The following is a 19,860-nucleotide window of genomic DNA, read 5'->3' on the forward strand; positions in this document are numbered from 1 at the left end:
AGGCTCGGCCCGCGGCCGGCCCTCCCTGCTCCCCGGGGCCGGGGCGGCCGCGCCGGTCCGGTCCCACCGGATGTGGCGGGAGGCGGCGAGGTGCTGGCGGCTCGGCGGTGGCGGGGCCGCGGCTCGGCGAGGCGGAGCGGGACGGTCCGTAAAGTAAACAAAGGGAAAGGAAAGGGAGGAGGAGGTGTCCCCTCGCTGCCGGAGCCGGGCTGCCTAGCTTTCCCCTGCCTCTCTTCAGGCGTTGCTGGTAAATCTGTGGTTGCCTCTTAGAGCCTGGGTGGGAGCGCAGGGGAAGTGGTTGAGGTTTCTTCTTTTTGTGCGTGTTGAGGTTTTTGGGGGTTTGGTTTGGGTTTTTGTTGGTTCTGTTACTGCGCTCGCTGGAGAGTGGGGTTCTTTGATCCAAAGAGAAGCAGGAGCAGCTCTTCGGTCACATACACGTTGTAACCCGGGGATAGCTTCCTAAAGCTGTTGCAGGGAAGGGGGAGCAAGTGTTCTTCAGCGTGGCTTTTGATCGACCCGGCTGGTGCCACAGAAGTTGGATTAGATGGAGGAGTCTTTGCACTTCTGTAAGAAATTCGATATTTCTTTTTTACGGTTGTAAACCCGATTTTGGAGTAAAGTGAGAATTGTAATTCTGCAGCTGTAACAGAGTATCTTTCTCCTCAAATCCCTGGGACTAATTTTGAAGCATATGCTGTATATTGTCAATTTTCACATCCATTCTCTTTCCAAACCTCCTTTACTTGGATAATTTTTTTTTTATTAAGGGGTAATCTTTAAATTCCCTTCCTGCCTCCGCCCCCCCCCAAAAGAGTGTGCACTATATTGTTTCTGTGTTGGTTGACTTGCTGTCAGTCTCATTTAGTGCTCTGAGAGCAGAGTATATCCTGTAGGCCCTAGCACCAATGTTGGACTCCTGCAGTGCCAGCCTGCAGCTCAGTTTTTGGCAGTTTGACTAGGATAGTAGCAGTGCTGTAGTAAATGCGTTGATCAAAAAGTTCACTTGAAAGGAGAAGCACTTGGGGATTCATAGTGAAATATTTAATGTTAGTGTTAGCTTAAAAGTGAAGTGATATTGCAATGTCCCTTAAAATGTCAGACTCCTTTGGCCTTTGGTTGTTTAATCTTTGTTTTACTCGTGTTAATTGAAAAAGTCATACATTCCTCAAAGCTAATCTGCCTTTATCATCTCTGATTCTATTAAACCTGGGTAAGGTCAAGAGCATAACTGGATTGGGGCCAGAAAATATTAAATGTTACATAGTTATTTGGAACAGCTTGTTATCTTACTGATGTTGTTCCACTACTTCCTTTCTCCACCCGGCTCCTTTTTTGTGATCTCTGAAATTGAGGTGTTATCCTACCTTGTATCTTTGCTGAAACACCTTTGCCCCTATGGTGTGATTTGCGGATGGGGGGCCCACAGCCTTCAGAGTTCTTAAAGCAAGGTTTATGGCTGAGATTCTGTAAATAATGTGTGTGTGTACTGTTGAGATCAGAGCCCATGCAATAAATTTAATGGATCTAAAATCTGGGGTACTGTTAACAAGAAACAAACAAAAAAAAAACCCAAAAGAGGGAGGAGACACTGGTTGCTGGGAAGCAATTTTTCTCACAGGACTGTAAACTTTACAGGCTATTCAATGAGAAAAACAGTTCTGAAATTAATTTGTCTTTTTTTGTGCTATTATGTCTTAAATCCAGTTTTTGTAGTCCATGACTTGGATTGATGTTTGTGTTGGTTGACCTTAGTTTTTTTGGAAGGTTAAAATGTATGCATAAGAGGAAGATGGTTATAGTATGTACTTGTCAAAATCTCTAAGCTTTATTCAGCCTCCGCCTTAGGCATTATTAAAAGTACTAAGCACGTGTGGCTGACATAGCAATCAACTAGTAGTGTATTGGAGTACTTAATCCAGAAATGAATATTCTTAGAATAGCACTCTTTTGTCTTGAATGTGTAATTTGCTGAAATAGCTCTAAAAATTGTTTCAACTTCTAGATACCTACTGATGCAACTTTGCTTCAAAGTATGTTACATGTTGAAAAGGTGCTTTTTAAAATATAATGGTTTACTGCATGATGACTAATAGTTGAATGGGGGAATCTTGGTTTTGTAAATTCCACCAAGCTAATAGATATTTGGGGGAATGATAGGAGGAGAGAAAAGCAGGAGTGCTTTTTGGAGATTAAGTAGTAAACCAGGTGCCTTTGATGGTTTAGATTATCTTCTGGTTTTTAATGTATAAATAAATGTGGTGGGTTTTTTTTTCAGTAGGAGGGTAACTCAAGAAACTCAGCATCTCTGGAAATGAGAAATTGTTTCTTGCTATTTGTATAACAATGATAATTTTTTTTTTCTTCCACTGGTAGTCATTGCTGTATGTAGCAGTCCTGTCTTTCATATGATGTAACATTCATAATAACAGTGCAGGCTATTCCCATTCCTTCTATATCTCTTAGGATTTGTGGAAAAGTCTTTTTCAATATGACAGAGAACTTTCTGTGTTCTCAAAGGATAGTTTTGAAGTACATTGTGTTGCTGATTGTTCTTAAATATATCCATATATGTACTCATGTACACGCTTTTGACAGCTACCTGCACTGTTGTTTAAACAATAGTAATGTTTTACTGAATATTGTTAACTGTAAGTAGGCTGTCATTTTGCTGTAAAAATCTATATATTCAAATCTTGTATATTTTTAGTCTTGTGTAATTTCTTAAGTTGAAAATTTGTAGCTTTAACTTTGATGTAGATTATTCCATATTCTCACATTCTGGACTAATATCAATAAATTGATTGAAGATATTGAAAAAGGATACTCTTATGCTCAAATTCATACTCCAGATTTTTTTCCTGTGTTAAAATTAGCACTCTGGGATGCTGGCAGTGAAAATTTCAGTTTTATATACTTTTTACCAGTAAGCTTATGAGTCCTCATTGTAGACAACTGTCAATGAAAACTCAAGTGTGTGACTGATACTTAGCTCCATTAGATGTGGTTTTCAGAATAAATCTGGTTTTCCTCTCATCTTGTGTTAGTGAAATTTTAAAGTTTCAAGTACCATTGCTGAGTAACATGAAAAAATGGATGTATTGACTTAATTTCTTGAAAAGATTTTAATTAGAGGTTGGGATTTTAAAAATTGCAACAAACAAATCCTTACTCTATCACTTTGAGCTCTTGTATGGAATGATAGCAGAAATGATTTAGGAAACCTCTAAAACTCTAATTTTGAGTGTACTTTTTTTAACGCCTGGACTAGAGTGATTCTTGTCTCCCTGAATGGTAACTTCTACAGGATAAGTTATTTTGTACTAAAAGTTGTCTTTTTTATTTTTTAAGTGTTTGGAAAAAAAGCTAGAATTTAATACAGATCACTGTAAGATCAGAGTTTGTAAACTGTTAGCAATTTCAAGTGAGTCTCTTGTCAGTATGACTGACACCTAAGAACCTCAGAAGTCCAGCATGTTCTACCACATTGTTCAATGTATGTGGTTCATTGTGTCTGTGAGAGATATGAAGTTGAAAGAATGGGAAATTAAATGGAAAATGTGATACTCAGATACCTGAGTTTATATAGTCTTTTTAGTGTAGAAGAACTTGTGGAGATGATCAAGTAGATCTTTCTAAAAACTGTCTTTTTTTTTTTTCATGTCCTGCTCCATATTCAGGCAGTGGTTGATGGCTAATCAGATGAACCGTTGAAGGTGGTGGCTATTTAGGGACTGAATGGCTTCCAGCCCTGCAGGGTTTGTTTTATTTTTCCCTTTCATTTAAACTTTGTGTTTTCTACCATGTAAGCTTCCTAAGGTAAGAGTTTGCTTGCCCAGCATTTAGTGTTTCTGACACTGTGAGGCAAGTCGTGGCAACCGGGGGACTTTGAGTCATAGGTCCTCACGAATAGAAAATTATTTAAAAAATAACCCCAACAAACAAAATCACAAAAAAAACCCCCTTCAGATGGCTTTATTTGATTTTCTGTATTTGTGTTAAAGCAGATGCAGAGACAGTTGTGGTTACCCAGATGTGTTGGGCTGCAAGGTGTACGAACTACTAAAACTTGCAAGGGGGTGTTTTGAAAGTTACATCTGGGGGTTGTGTTGTTGGGGGGAGCTGACACAGGAGATAATACATATGGAAGAAATAGTTTTAGAGATGGCAGGAGAACCACAGAAACTGAACATTCTCTGGTTCTGATAATACTTGAAATCTGGAGATTAAGAAGAAATTGGAGAATAGTTTCTAAATCTGGTTTACAAGGTTTGAATGCAATTTGTCAAGTAAAAACCAGAATGGAAGAGGCTGAAGGCAGCAGGCTTTGTTATTGAACATCCGATGATTTGCTTGCACCATTGTTAATTGTGGGTACATCTAAATTTTCTTCAGATCTGCAGCAATCCACAGCTGAACTGGTAAAACTCTCCTGTATTGGATCTTCTTTGTCCCCTATGACTTCAAGACTTTTTTTCCACCCTCTAACTCTCTGCATTGGTTCTCTTTTTTTTTTAATTGTGTTTAGTGCAGAAAGGGCATACAGAAAAAGTTTAAGTACTTTTTGTTAGTTTCCTGTTGCATTGAAGTAGTAGTCTTTTTTTGTTTGTTTGTTTTCTGGGAAGGGGTACTGACAAGCAGTCAACTTGGTTTCATTTTGCTGCAGGGTTCCAACTTTGTATTGTAACACAGGTGAGTTTAGAGCTTAATCCTTAAGATGAATCTTGACCCTTTCCCAGCCTGTGGAACTGTAATTTAACCTATTTAAGACCCTGGACTAATTTCCTTCCTTTTGACCAAAAGTGTATAAGCAAAACACGTGCATCAGTTGTCCTGGAGACAGTAATGGGAGATTACATGTTATTTGCCACTGCTATCATTCTATGTATGTTGATGAACAATAAATTTAGAAGCGTTTAGACAGTGTATATGTCCAGAGTCCTTAAACAAGGACTCTCATGCCTTTGCAGAGATTGTATTGATAGAGCCAAAGCTGTTCTCACAGTTCTGGACAGTAAGAAAAAGAGGTCAGAGGGCTCTACTGACTGCTAACTACTCCTGCTTCCTGCTGCCATGCTTGGGGGTTTTCATTGTTTACCCACACATGAAAACGTGCAATTCCTGCTTTTGTTTTATTTTGTTTTGGGGGAGGGGAGAGGGAGAAGACCATCTGAGGCTATGAAGTAGCTTTGGAAAGCAGATATAACTTTTTTCTTTGTCCCACTGAAGTTCCTGAGAAGGATTTGTAACAGCAGCTGATTTTTAGTTATTTATTTTATTAACATGGGAAGGAGGAGTTGCTACTCTTTCCTGTTTTCTTGCTGCTAGGACAGCAGATAACTTGCTTGCAAGGGGGTAACAAGCCTAGTGCAGCAGAAGCTCAGAATGAGCTAAATGAAACATTTCGCAGATCTGAATGCACTTTAACCAGGTACCTAGCTTTTTTTCCCAGGCTTTTCTTAAAGCTGCGAGGAGTGTTCACTGATAGAATCCATGGGATGTATAATAGGCCTCTGGTGAGGTCTCTGGTCTATCCACATTTGATACTTAATTTCCTAGCATTGTCTTCAAGATTACTGCTACTGAAGGTACTAGTAAGAGACTTAGAAATCCCAATGCCTGAGTTATACTCAGTGGTGGTGATGTATATAAATCAATACCTCTTTCATCTGGGCTGTTGTAGGTTTTATGTTCCACGTCAAAGCTGAGGCAAGTTTGTCCTCAGTAATAATTTGTAGCATTGAGATTCAGAAATTCTGTGATATTTAAAAGAGAATTTCCTCTTACTGATTTTAGGCAATCTTTTAAATTCTTTTTCTATGGAAGATAGTATGAAAGCATAAAATCTACTGCCATTTTCTTATTTTTACATAGGTATCTGTTCTTGATTTCCTTTTTTGGACTAGGCAGTTGTAACCTTTCTGACCTTTGAGGGGAAAAATTGTTGTATGTTCTGGTTCAGAATATTGGAATTTTTATTGCCCACTTTTTCAAGTAAAGGTTAATACAGAAAGGAGAAAAATAAAGTTAGTGTGTAAAAGAGTACAGTTCCTTTTTATTTTTGGTTAATTGACCAAGCTGTTTCCCAGTTATTTTTCCCTATTTGTAATACACTTTTAAGCAGAAATTCCTTTTGTTAGTGGTTGAATGCTCTTGTGGTTTTTTATGCCTGCTTATACCTCAGGTTTTAGCAGTCTCTTCCTTCATCCCCTTTGCTTCTTTACTGATGCTGTTCTGTAGTGGAAACTGTTTGAAGGCAGAGATAATTGATTTTAGAGTCTAGGCAGTAGCACGTACATGTAACAGGTACCTTCGTAATTCAGTTGTTTGAACTCACTCTTTGTAAAGACTTAAACTTTATATTTTAATTTCGTATTAGTCCTTATGTCCTTATCTCCCTTTCTTTATCCTTTGCCCCAGCAAGTTCCAGAACTTGATGGAGGTATTCTTGTGTTTTTGCCAGTGCCTAGGACCTCTTGTGCCCGATACCACTGTTTTTGTTAGCCAGTGGTGGAAAGAGATAGGAAACACTGATACAACCACAGTATTGAAGTCAAGAGGCAAGAATTTTATTTCTGCCTCTTCAATGGCTTATTTTTTTACTTTTGATGGCTGAACTAATTTAATGGCTGTGCTATTGTTTGTTCCACTTTAAAATAAGGACAGTGCTTTGCTCGGGCTTTGTCCACCGGCAGGTAAACACCTGGCAATTCTGAAGTGCTTTCTGTAGAGGGGTTTGAAGTACCCCTCCCAACAAAAAGCAGAAACCATGATGTTGGATCGAAGTTGTTCATTTAAGTGCCACCTTAGTGCTTGCAATGAACCTTGGCATGGCCATTGCACTTAATTCACGTTTGTCAGCGTACTTGTTAACCTTTCATGATGCCTGACTTAGAACTACATTTGCATTTACTGAATAAAATGAAAGTGTATTTTATATTATGAACAGGGGAAAAAAAAGCTAGTTGATGATAATATGTATATAAAAATGCACATCCCAAGTGATGAGCCACAAGTTGGAGGGTTTTAATCTCTTAAGTTCCATTTTTAATTGTAGTGAAGACTGTTTAATTTTATTATGTTTTTAACTAGTTTTGCATTGCCAGCCTTCACCCAGGAAACCTTTACACACTGCTGACATGTAAGGGTCTCTTGCTTGCAGTGAAGCTCTTTGCAAATGTTACAAATTACAGTTTCTGCTCTTACTATTGTGTTAACAGCACAGTTATGGGAATGCTGTTAATTAATGGCTAAAGAAGTAATTCTGAATTTTTATCAGCTCTCACTTTCTATTTCAGGCTTAAGCACTATATCCTAGAGGCTTCTAGATTCCAGTTGGTTTATTAATTATCTTGTCATTTTCAGTTTTGATTGTGTAAATCAAAGCTGGCTGTTCTTTGTACTTGTTCTGGTGCCTCCAAACTCTACAGCCTCTCTTCCTACTCTGAGTTTAGTGCATTTTGAATTTTGTTGTTCAAATGTCTGCTCAAAACATACTTTTCAAGCTCTACAAGAGCTGAGTAAGCTGGCATGTGCAGGTTATTGATTGATTGGTGCTCAGTTTGTGATTAACCTTGTTCTGCTAGTGCAGAAGAAGAAAGGCTCTTGTGGTATAGCAAGGGGGTAAATACTTTGAGTAATTGTTCTACTGAATTCAGTACTGGTAGGATTTAGTTAGAATGCTGTGTTCAGTTTTGGGCACTGTACATCAAGAAAGGGTTTTCCTCTCTTCTGGATGCTTTCAGTAGCAGAAGATAACTGAAGAATATGACACGAGAATTGAACAAATTAATCTTTTTATCTCCTTGTAGTCTTATTGACATGCATTAGGCTACTACAATGGTGAAGAAGATAAAGGCTTGTGGGGGCTCAAACAAGATTTAATAGGACTGAAGGTTTGGGTTACTTATTTGGGGAGGAAGACTTCTAATGCCAACAATAACTAACCATTGGAATTGATTAGGGAGGGGGACTCTTGTCACTGACAGTCTTTGGAAACAAATTAGACATCTGTCAGAAAGGAAATGCTGTTTATCCCTACCTCAGGAGTGGCAGAATGACAAGATGACCTCTTGAGTCCTGCCAGCACTGACTTTAGTTATGCTAACAGGTAAAGATTGTGGAGTTGTTATTTTCAGGTTTATGCTGATAGTCAAAAGGTAGTTGACTGATAGTTTTCTCTGAGCTCTTGTAAGCAAGTCTTTTCTCTTACCTTGCTAGCTGTTGCCTGAGACTGTACAGCTTTGATGTAAATCTGTTGCAGGCAAAGTATCTTGTATTTTCTTTGTGGAATGCTGTTCTCGGTTATGACTGTGAAGGTCACAGTGAGATGATCTTTTCCGTAAATGAAACTGCCATGCTATTCTATAGATGCCGATGTTACCTAGACATGGCTTCAAAACCAGAATTATAAACTGGTTACTGATACTGAAACAATTAGCTTACTTGCCATTTTGTCATACACTTACAAATTTCATGGATGACAACATGTAAGACTTCTAAACTGTGCAAGCGAATTAATAAAGTGGCCTTAGACGATGACTTTTCTTATTCCTTCTGGTATTGCACTTTAATAAATGACTGTGTTTTATTACATACTAATAAACTGAGCTTTGCTTTCAGAATAATAGGAACTTCTGGTAAATCTATACTTTGTTTTTATGTCTACCTTTCACTTTCTAATGTAATAGCTTGTATTTTGATGTTGCACCAGTAGGCTTCCTCTTAATTGTAACTCAAATTAATCTGTTTTAAAGCAAGTCAAAATGTTTCTCAGTAATTTGTCATGGAAGGAGTAAGTCACTACTGAGGTTGAGAAACAGAATTAAGTAATATTTAGTGAAAATGTGCGTGGTGGCAAATTAAAATGTGGTATGCATGGCTGTCTACTCAGTACAGCCTCTACTGGAAACTAGTATTAACAACGCACCCTGCATTTGAGATGTTCCTTATGAAAGTAAAGAATAAACTCATTGATCTGACAGCTTTTTAAACACTATGTTAAAATTAAAGGCAGAAGATGCTGGAGTTAATAGTGATACATGTGAGTTTTCAGGGAGCCTTTAAGCTAAAAGGTGAAGCTAAGAGCGTACATTTGTGCAATGTGTATAAATTTTGTAAGCTTTGGTTTGCTATGGTCTGGGAAACTAAAAGTCATTTAAAAAAAAAAAACAAAACCCTGTGTGGTGTGAAGGCAAGGGAAAGTTTCTTTCTTGTCACTTGTATTAAATTATATTTAATCAGTTAAAAAAGCTCCTAGTCAAACTAGATACTAACTCTTCGTTATCAGGATAATCTAATAATTTTGGATTTACATGGATTTCTTGTTTAGCATTGCCTTTGTAAATTGTGTGATTTTTGGGGAGGATCTCCTCCAAGGAGGAGGATACCGTTGTTGTTATACTTTAGTTACTATATACATAAATTGTTTTGGACATATTAATGGTTATCAGGAAAAAATCAATCTATTTCCAGAAGTGAATAATATTCCTTTCATTTTGCCCACACATTTTGATAGTACAGTTTCAGGATTGACATTTAGAAGAGAAATAGGGGAAAAAAGTATATGGCATGTGCTTCCCTTATAGGAATATTCTGACTCTCTCTTCTTGAATGCTTTGAATATTAGATTGAGTTTATTCTGTTTCTTTGGCTGTAGATGGAAACAAAAATAACATAGAGCCCCTGCAAAACTTAGTTGAAGAATGGAGTCAAAAGAAGGAGCAGGATAATAACACCAATACCCTTCTTTGCCATGTTCTGCCTAGAGTTTGTGTCAATATTTAATTTTCATAAGAAATCGAGCTTTAATTCTCTGGATTTCATTCCCTTCTTGCTGGAAATTTGTTACCTGTGTGAAATGAGTAAAGCACCAAGTGGATTTCTTTAGGAGATTAGGCACCTTTAGAAGGTGGTGTGCAGTGTAGACGATTAATTCTTAGGGATTTAAATCAAATGAAAGTTTAGTTGTGTCATAGGCTACAAAGCCCCTGCTTATTCAGCCTTAGTAAAAGGGGGAGAGTTTCTTTGTCTGATGGCAGTACTGCTTGTCTCATGCTGTTTCAGAGCTTTCAACAGCTAGTTTTATGCCTTGCTCTCCTTTCATCAAAAGAGGAGAGGGAATTCTTAGACAGGAGAGTGTATCATTGGCTTCATTTTACAAGTGAATCAGCTTTTTCTTCTCTTAAAGGCACATAAAACCTTTAAACTGTTTCATAATCTGAGAAGAGTATTGAACACAGAAGCTTCCCTTCCTAGGAAACAAATTTTGGAGTTCTGTCATGTATTTATCTGTGTGGCTTTTGGGAGATAAATGAGGATTGCATTGAAGTTCTTTATTTCAAAAGTCTTTGTTACTTCTGTTGAAATAGATATTGAACTACAGTATTCTCAAGTGGGAGTAGGAACATTGGTCATATGATACCAAGCAAGAGATCATAGAGTTTGAAGTATGGGAAGGGTGAGGACTGCAGCAAGTTGTGAAAATAAATGTACATAAAGCATGCTTGCTTTAATACCATAGTTTTGAAGTTGATAGAAGTGGTAGCATAAGGCATGACCTTGTGGGTTGCTGAGTCAAAATCAGTTTTGGAAGGGCGAGATGAAAGTAGTGAGTCTGACAAAGGATTTGAAGCATAGTCAAAATGAAAGGGGGGGGTGAACTGTGGTGCCAATGTGCATATAAAGTGAGCACTCAATGCACAGCTGTCACTTGAAATATGATAGTTTTTTGGACTGAATCTGCGTTACAGCACTTTTAAAGTGTTATGTTGAACTTGTTAAATCTTTGTCTTTATAGCTAACTTTGTATGATGGCCCTTATGAATAGGAGGTGATAGTAAGTATGGACTCCTTTGTTTCTTGGTGTTTTTAATATGATACGGAAGTGAGATCTTACTGAACTTTGCCCTTCTTCCCCCAATTAAGTCGTAACAATCTGGTTAAAAGTTTCTGTACAACTACTGGTGGTGAGGCTGACAGTGGCCATATGGATATGTTTTGTGGTGCTGTGCTTAGGCTCTATGTTTGGGTCCAATGGGCCTGTTCCAAATTCTCCTTTATGGACTATGTTCTTCTGGTGTCCAAGTCTCACTATATAATGTTAAGATCAAGTTAGTACTTTTACACCAATTATACCAAAACACTAAGAGTTTCAAGACTACTAAATCTTCACAGCATTGTATCCATGCAAATAGTGCTTTTGAGTTGGTCTAGGATTCAGTAACTGCCTTGACTGTTCTGGGACTTTTGAAGGACATGGGTCATTTGTTAGTAGACCGTACTCAGGGCTGTGTTGTACTATTCTTTCTTCTTGGTGTTACTGCTGAAAGTGCTCCGGGCAGGTCCATTACCCTCATTGCTCGAGGTGTAGAGGAGCTGTGTGTATACAGTTGTTTATACAGGAGAGTATCTAAAAACCTATGTGTATGTCCTGGTTCAATGTAACTAGCAGGAACAATAACATTGCAGATAATTTAGTTTAATTATGTCTTGTCTCTGCTAAAGAAAATATTACTTGTGTCCAGAAACTGCTATTACTGTTCTTTCCCTGTGTTGTGGTTTAGCACCAGCTGGCAACTCAGCCCCGCACAGCTGCTTGCTCACTCCCCCTGGCGGGATGGAGGAGAGAGAATCAGAGGAGTGAAAGTGAGAAAACTCGTGGGTTGAGATAAAGACAGTTCAATAGATAAAGCAAAAGCCACGTGTGCAAGCAAAGCGAGGCAAGGAATTCATTTCCCACTTCCCATCGGCAGGCGGGTGTTCAGCCATCTCCAGGAAAGCAGGGCTCTAAACGTAACAGTCACTTGGGAAGACAAACACCATCACTCTGAATGCTGCCATCCCCCTGTTCTTCCTCTTTCCCAAGCCCCTTATAAGCTGAGCATGACGTCATATGGTATGGAATATCCCTTTGGTCAGTTGGGATCAGCTGTCCTGGCTGTGTCCCCTCCCAACTTCTTGTGCACCCCCAGCCCTCCTGCTGGTGGGGTGGGGTGAGGAGCAGAAAAGGCCTTGACTCTGTGTAAGCACTGCTTAACAACAACAAAACCATCACTATATTATCAAATATATACTTTTTTCCAGCACAGATCCAAAGCATAGCCCCATACTAACTGCTATGAAAAAAATTAACTCTATCCCAACAGAAACCAGGACATCCTGCACTGACAGAGCTCTTGACGTCTTTCCTGTCTACCGTGATTTTTTTGTGGAGTTTTCCTGTGACTTACTGTAGTGTCAAAGGGACATTAGAGATCAGATCTGATCATGTTAAATGCTCTATAAGGATAAAAATACTGCATCGCACCAAACTGTTTATTCGCTTTGCTGCTGCAGATCAGAGGTAGAAGGAGAGGGAAGCAAAACAAGTAATGTTGATCTTTGGTGGTCCGTGTTTAGCTTTGTAAGGCTTGAGATGATGAACTGCTGTATTGAAATGGAGTGGAGGATTTAGAAGAGGGTTAGAAGGAAGGGAATTTGTGAAGACTAAATTAATGGAGTGATGAGAAAAGAGCAAAGAGGACAAACTTCCTTGAACATGATCAAAGAGCTTTAAAGGTAGCTGAAAAAATAAGGAAGCTGAGGAATGAGCTCCACACCTAGAAGATATTTTAAGATTTTTATTCTTGGATACTAGTCATTGGCTTATGTCTTCAGTGGTATGGTTGGTGAAGAAGTCAAACTGGAGAGGGAATGGAATGATACTGGAAAAGGAAACTTAAAATTTCAGGCAGTGTATATGGAGGTTTAGATCTACAAGTAAGATGCTGTATCTTTTCATTAAAAGACAAGATTATGCATGATTTTTAAGAGGAAAACAATGTTAAAACAGTGATGGATAAAGCTGAGTAAAAAAAATAAACAACTAAAACTGGACCAAGTGGATGACTTAGAGCCGCCAGTTGGAAAAAGTCTAAAAAGGAATAATTTTTCACTACAAAAAATGTGTTAAACTTAACATTTTAAATATTGTCAGTTTACTGACAACCTTTCCCTTGTAGAGAAATTTCAAAAGCTAGAAAAAAATTCCTGCCCCCGATGTATTTGGGTTTTTTACCTCAAAGAAACCATTTGGTAACATTTTATTTATTTTTTTTGCAAAAAATTGAAATAAAAGCACAATATTTTGCTTAACCCAAACCACTTTTTGTTTGTTCTCCTTTTGACCATTTTGAACCTTTCGGCATTTATCCCAATTAAAATGAGACTAATTGATGTTTTAAGAAGTGTTACAACTAGTCAAAATTGAGTTGAGCATAGGAGAGTTCTTGTCACCGCTTGCTTCAAAAGTAATTGATGAGTGAAGTAAAGCAGTAAGTAACCTGTGAAAACAAGTCTTGGGAAGGTATGGCTGGAAACAGCTGTCAGTGTAAGGGAGATGAAATGATCCTGTGTTTGGATCGTCTCTGCATTACTCTCTTAGTAGCAAAAGAGAGGCCCTTTGTGCTCTAGAGTTGCAGTCCAACTTCAAATCACAGTAGCATGCGTTCGTATGCTGAATTTTACACACGTGGGTAGTTCTATTGAAAATCAGTGGGATAACTTGTGTGGAAAATTTAACATGCTTGTAAGTTTTTGCTTTCTTTGCATTATTGATGCCTAAGCAATTAAAATATTTTTCTAGTATTTCTGTTTGGTGCATTTTTGATGTTGCATGTGAATAAGTCCCATGGTATTACACACAGAATTACTTTAACAAATGCTTTAAGGGTGCTATTGACGTAACTTCCCAGAGTGGGGAAAGGTCATTACTATTGGCCTTGGAAATTAAAAATAGCTTTTGCCATATCAGAAAAGATCTTTAATTAAATCAATAACTACACAGGTTTCTGTATCTGAGAAAGTCTCATGAGCAATTTCCCTTTTCGTAAAGGACTTGTCATGATGTCATTCCCATTGTGTTAATCACTGGTGTTTCACAGTGTGTCCCAAATCATGACTAATTCCCTAAAAATATTCAGAGCAGACATTTTGGGGAAAGCTGTCGTTTTGCACTCAATCTGGTAGAGATAATGGGACAGCTGGATGACTTAACAGATTCTGTGTTACCTTAGTTATAATTTTTACTTAAAATTAGTATTTTGAGGCAGTGCCATTCCTCTTACATGCCACCATCAAAGCAGTTTGAGTTCTTGGTGATATTTTTCCTGATGCTATGGATATGTTTCAGGTGAGTGTCTGTGGCTCATTTCTGTGGCTTTTGTGTAGAAATTCTGTTGAATTCTGTTTAATATCTTTATCAAGAAAGCTGGAGAGGGACTGTTTACAAAGGCATGTAGTGATAGGACAAGGGGTAATGGTTTTAAACTGAGAGTAGGTTTAGATTAGCTATAAGGAAGAAATTCTTGACTGTGAGGGTGGTGAGACACTGGAACAGGTTGCCCAGAGAACACTTCCAGCTTCCCGTCCCTGGAAGTGTTCAAGGCCAGGTTGGATGGGTCTTTGGGCAATCTGGTCTAGTGGAGGGTGTCCCTGCCCATGGCAGGGGGGGTTGGAACTAGGTGATCTTTGAGGTCCCTTCCAACCCAAGCTGTTCGGTGATTCTGGGATCTGGACAAGGGGATCCAGTGACACCAAGTTGGGTGGGAGTGTTGATCTGCTTGAGGGTAGGAAGGCTCTACAGAGGGATCTGGACAGGCTGGATCGATGGGCCTAGACCAACTGTATGAGATTCAACAAGGCTCAGTGTCAGGTCCTGCACTTGGGTCACAACAACCCCAGGCAACTCTACAGGCTTGGGGAAGAGTGGCTGGAAAGCTGCCTGGTGGAAAAGGACCTGGGTGGGTTGGTTAACAGACTGCTGAATATGAGCCAGCAGTGTGCCCAGGTGGCCAAGGTGGCCAGCAGCATCCTGGCTTGTGTCAGAAATAGTGTGGCCAGCAGGACCAGGGCAGTGATCGTCCCTCTGTAGTTGGCACTGCTGAGACCACACCTCGAGTGCTGTGTTCAGTTTTGGGCCCCTCACTACAAGAAAGACATTGAGGTGCTGGAGTGTGTCCAGAGAAGGGCAACGAAGCTGGTGAAGGGTCTAGAGCACAAGTCTGATGAGGAGCAGCTGAGGGAACTGGGGAACTTCCTTATCCTGGAGTAAGGGAGGCTGAAGGGGAGACCTGATCGCTCTCTACAACTACCTGAAGGGAGGCTGTATCCAGGTGGGGGTTGGTCTCTTCTCCCAAGTAACAAGTGTTAGGACAAGACGAAATGGCCTTAGGAGAAATTTCTTCACCAGAAGGGTTGACAAGCGTTGGAACAGGCTGCCCAGGGAAGTGGTTAAGTCACCATCCCTGGAGGTGTTTAAAAGACGTGTAGTTGTGGTGCTAAGGGACATGGTTTAGTGGTGGACTTGGCAGTGTTAGGTTAATGGTTGGACTTGATGATCTTAAAGGTCTTTTCCAACCTAAATGATTCTGTGATAAATTTAAGTATTTTGGTTTTCTTTTTTCACATTATTATAGCTTAGATGAACACTTAAAATAGGATTTGAGTGTTCTGGTTTTTATAAAAAAAAAAAGAAACTGTGCAGAGATTTAAACTTTTTTCTGTTACTTTATCTCATATTCTCTTCTCTTGTGGAAATCCTTTGGTGGCCTTTGTTTGGGAAAAGCTTAAGTAGCTAAGATTTGGAAACAGTTCTTAAATTGATTTCTAAGTGCTCAATATGTAAGCTTAGGCTTTCTACTGGTACTGCCTTTGTCCCTGTAGTATGTATTTGTTTGAGAGGTGAAATAGCAAAACTGACTCTGGAGTTCTTTCAGTTTGATCATTTCCTTTAAGGAAAAAAACCACAGCTCTTTCTGGACAGTGTGTTACGTGTGTGCTTTGATCTATATCTGTATGTATTTGTTACTTGTTACTTCAGCTAAAAACTGGCTTGGCTGTCCTATGATGCACATACCCTGAGGAAATAAATGCTTTTCACTAGTTCCTCCAGCATGCTTTTTTTCCTTCTTCCCCAGGGAAGCACTCTTTCTAATTCTAGATCTGGATGCTGCTAACGTTTTGAATCACTTACCAGGGTTTTCATTACTCACTGAGTTGTTTCCATTAAATGTATGTTAGCTATATGAAAGATTGACTTCAGAATCTTCCTTTAACCTTTCTCCTCTTTCAAAATACTAAAGCTATACAACTTGTGAAATCTTTTAGTTTAATTTCATGGGACCTACAGGATTTCTGGCAACTTGCTTTGTAAAGTATCTATTTTGAGTTCAAATGTAAGCCCCTGGCTTCTACAAACTTCCTTTGTGTTTTGGTTTTTTTGGTATTTTTTTTTTTCCCCCTAAGGACTTCCAGCTAAATAATCAGCACTTGTAAAGTAGGGTATGTAATGCCGCTTGTTCTTTTGGGAGGTTATCTTGTCTTCATAATATCAGTTACTTTTAGGTTTGTTGGATATTTGACTACTTTGATGTTAGGTCAAGAAAATATCCTAATCAATTCTAAATGCTTATTTCAGATTTCATGTTTCATCCTGTATTGAGTACCTGCTGCTGAGAGCTGGAAAATCTACTTGAGGTATGTGGAACAGCTAACAACTTCACTTCTGCACAGGGTTTTATTCTGGATAAAATAGTTGAAGTTGAGGGGTTTTTTTCTTTCCTTGTAATTATTGTTGAAAATCCAATTTTTTAAACAGTGGATAATAGAATTTCTTGGTTTGTCTTTTTTCCTGAGACTCCTAGAATTGGCTTTTCTCTGACATCTCATTTATGGCCCTTCCACTCAGCCTGAGGGGTACAGAGGTGTGTAGGCCTATGCAGCAAGTAATTTATCGTGCATGGGAGGAATTTGTAAGGTGTTTTCTTTTCTACCGAAACTACTTAGCCGGAAATTGGAGAGACATGGATTTGATGGATTGACCACTTGGTGGATAAGGAATTGGCTGGATGGTCATGCTCAAAGAGTTGTGGTCAACAACTTGATGTCCAAGTGGAGACCAGTGATGAGTGGTGTTCCTCAGGGGTTGGTATTGGGATCAGCGCTGTTTAACATCTTTGTCAGCGGTGAGGACAGTGGGATTGAGTGCATCACACTAAGCTGTGTAGTGCAATTGATGCACTGGGGGGAAGGGATGCCATCCAGAGGGACCTTGACAGGCTGGAGAGGTGGGCCCGTGCAAACCGCATGAAGTTCAACAAGGCCAAGTGCAAAGTCCTGCATGTGGGTTGGGGCAATCCCAAGCACAACAACAGGCTGGGTGGAGAATGGGTTGAGAGCAGCCCTGAGGAGAAGGACTTGGGGGTGCTGGCTGATGAGAAGCTCAGTAACCCAGCAATGTGTGCTTGCAGCCCAGAAAGCCAACTGTGTCCTGGGCTGCGTCAAAACCAGCGTGACCAGCAGGTTGAGGGAGAGCATTCTACCCTTCTGCTCTCGTGAGACACCCCCCCCCCCCCCCGCAGTACTGTGTTCAGCTCTGGGGTCCCCAACATGAGGAGGACATGGAGCTGTTGGAGAGAGTCCAGAGGAGGCCACAAAGATGATCAAAGAGCTGGAGCACCTCTCCTATGAAGACAGGCTGAGAGAGTTGGGGTTGTTCAGCCTGGAGAAGAGAAGGCTCCGGGGAGACCTTATAGTAGCCTTCCAGTATCTAAAGGAGGCCTACAGGAAAGCTGGAGAGGGACTGTTTACAAGGGTATGTAATGATAGGACGAGGGGTAATGGTTTTAAACTGAAGAAGGGTCGATTTAGATTAGATATTAGGAAGAAATTCTTGACTGTGAGGGTGGTGAGGCACTGGAAAGGTTGCCCAGAGAGACTGTGGATGCCCCCTCCCTGGAAGTGTTCAAGGCCAGGTTGGATGGGGCTTTGGGCAACGTGCTCTAGTGGAGGGTGTCCCTGCCCATGGCAGGGGGGTTGGAACTAGGTGATCTTTGAGGTCCCTTCCAACCCAAACCATTCTATGAAATTGTCTGACCAGACCAATGTGCTGACTTTGGAGGGAAATAAGATCTATTTTCACCTTCTGCTTTTCTGTAGTACACAAAAATGTGTCTTAAGCAAAATCTTCACTGTAGGGGTACTTGGCCTAATCTTAAGTAGTTTTGCTCTAGGCAGGAATACAGAAGTTGTGTAACCACAGTATTCTTTGTATTACAGGAATCTTTCTGGTCTCCTTTATTTTTTTGTTTCCTTGTGACCCCCCCACCATGAATGGTTATATTTGCAAACTTCAGTTTTATTCCTCAGTATACTTGGTATTTCTGACTTCTGCTTTTATTGCTGCTGACATATATGGATGTTTGGAATATTTTTACAGTTGAGTGTGGCTAGAGTAACTTGTTGGATCCTTTTTTCTTCCTGTTTTGGTGGGTTTTGTTTTGGCTTTTTTGTCTTTCTACACCCTTCTCTGTGGTTGGTGGTTTGGGAGCCATTATTACTTTTTTCTATTTTTTTTTAGGCTTTGGCAGGTAACAAAATTCATTGCCTGCCACTTTTCAAGAGCACTTTTGCATCTAACTTGCTAATGCAGAGAGTCTTATTTAAAACTTCTCTACCACCTGTTTTAGATTATGTTAATGTTCTCCTTGCCTGGGCTGCAATGAACTTGAGAACAAAGGAGATGTGGCTGCTAGTGCTTCATGTGGACTAGGCCCCTGATGGGATTTCAGACTGTTATCTTGCAGTTCTGCTTCAGGGTATTGCCTCTCCAGGATCTCTCTGTATTTTCACCTTCAGGAAACAGCAGAGGGTCACTTAGCATCTCCTGACTATCTAAATTTGGGGTAGATGTCTTTATTCTTCAGTAGCTTTTTTTACTTAACCTCTTACTTCATGAGTGGTCTGGATGTTAAATCAGCCTTTCTTAAATTTCAGTTTTCAAGTTTATGGTGACTAATTGCTTCTTTCTATTTTCTCCCTTCCCTTTTTTGGTATGGGATGATGTTTGTATTATGCAATTAGGTTTTTTCCCAAGGAATTCCATCTACTTTCACTACTCCAATGAATAAGTTGAGTGGTTTAAAAAATAAACCACAGTTTTGTCACCTAAACTGGAAAAATCCCAAGGTACTTCAGTTCGAACAAAAAGCACCAGTATTGATATTTTTATCAATTAAGACTAAAATTTGTTGCCTTGTATATCATGTTAAATCTGAATTATGATTCAGATGGAAACCCAGACATTTTAAAAATATTTTTTGAGCATGGCAAACTAGTAGTGTAACAAACCCAGAAAACAAGGGCAGGGGGCAAAGCAGGCCCCCCTCTTCAGTTTATCATACATAAAGGCCTGCAAATCCAGACCTATGATTTCAGGGTTTTTTATGCTTCCTTTAATTTTATTTGACTTTTTAAAAGGAACAGCTATGACTGTCATGATGTCATAGGCAAAAAAGCACACTTGTATGTTTTGTGAACTGAAGCCATTTGTTCTTTCGAATACATGGTTTGTAAAAGGCTGAAGTGAGTCATATCCTGGTAAAACCATGACAACTAAGTATTTGTTAGTTTGTTAGGTAAATATCTTGCAGTACCTTCCCAGATAAGACTTTATAGATAAGACTTTATAGAAAACCTCGTGAATAACAAGGCTGTGAAATATAACAGCAAGTAAGAAGAAAGATCTTAAATGTAAATTGCAAATACTTCTGACTTGTCAGGTTTACATAGAAGTGTGCATATTTTTTCTGGCTGTAGATTTGGTAGGAGGAGGAGATTAGTGCTACTCTTTGAAATTGGTATTATATATGCAAATACTGGAATGACAGTTCCTGTGGAAATGACAAAAATGTACTGAATTTCTTGTTTACCCAGCTGCTATATAAACTGTTATTGTAAGTCTTATTCATATTGCAAAAATTTAAGCTCTTATGTGTATCATGATAGTCTTAATTACATGATCACATACCTTGTTTGGTACCAAAA

General features: G+C 39.3%; 1 protein-coding gene across 7 annotated transcripts in view; it reads left to right on the top strand.

The window, feature by feature from the left end:
• The window catches only part of PTK2 (protein tyrosine kinase 2), a 224,137-nt gene that overhangs the window by 865 nt on the left and 203,412 nt on the right, over positions 1 to 19,860 (top strand). For 3 of the 7 annotated variants that reach the window (XM_054814477.1, XM_054814476.1, XM_054814479.1), the window contains exon 2: positions 16,454 to 16,512. The exons of 2 other annotated variants lie outside the window; for them this stretch is intronic. The gene's annotated coding sequence lies outside the window, so the exon portion shown is untranslated. Of the gene's footprint in view, positions 1 to 83; positions 248 to 16,453; positions 16,513 to 19,860 lie in introns of those variants that run through there. 2 more of the 7 variants (XM_054814478.1, XM_054814484.1) reach the window with 2 other exon arrangements.

Source organism: Grus americana, chromosome 2 (assembly GCF_028858705.1).
Source record: "Grus americana isolate bGruAme1 chromosome 2, bGruAme1.mat, whole genome shotgun sequence".
Lineage (NCBI taxonomy): Eukaryota > Metazoa > Chordata > Aves > Gruiformes > Gruidae > Grus > Grus americana.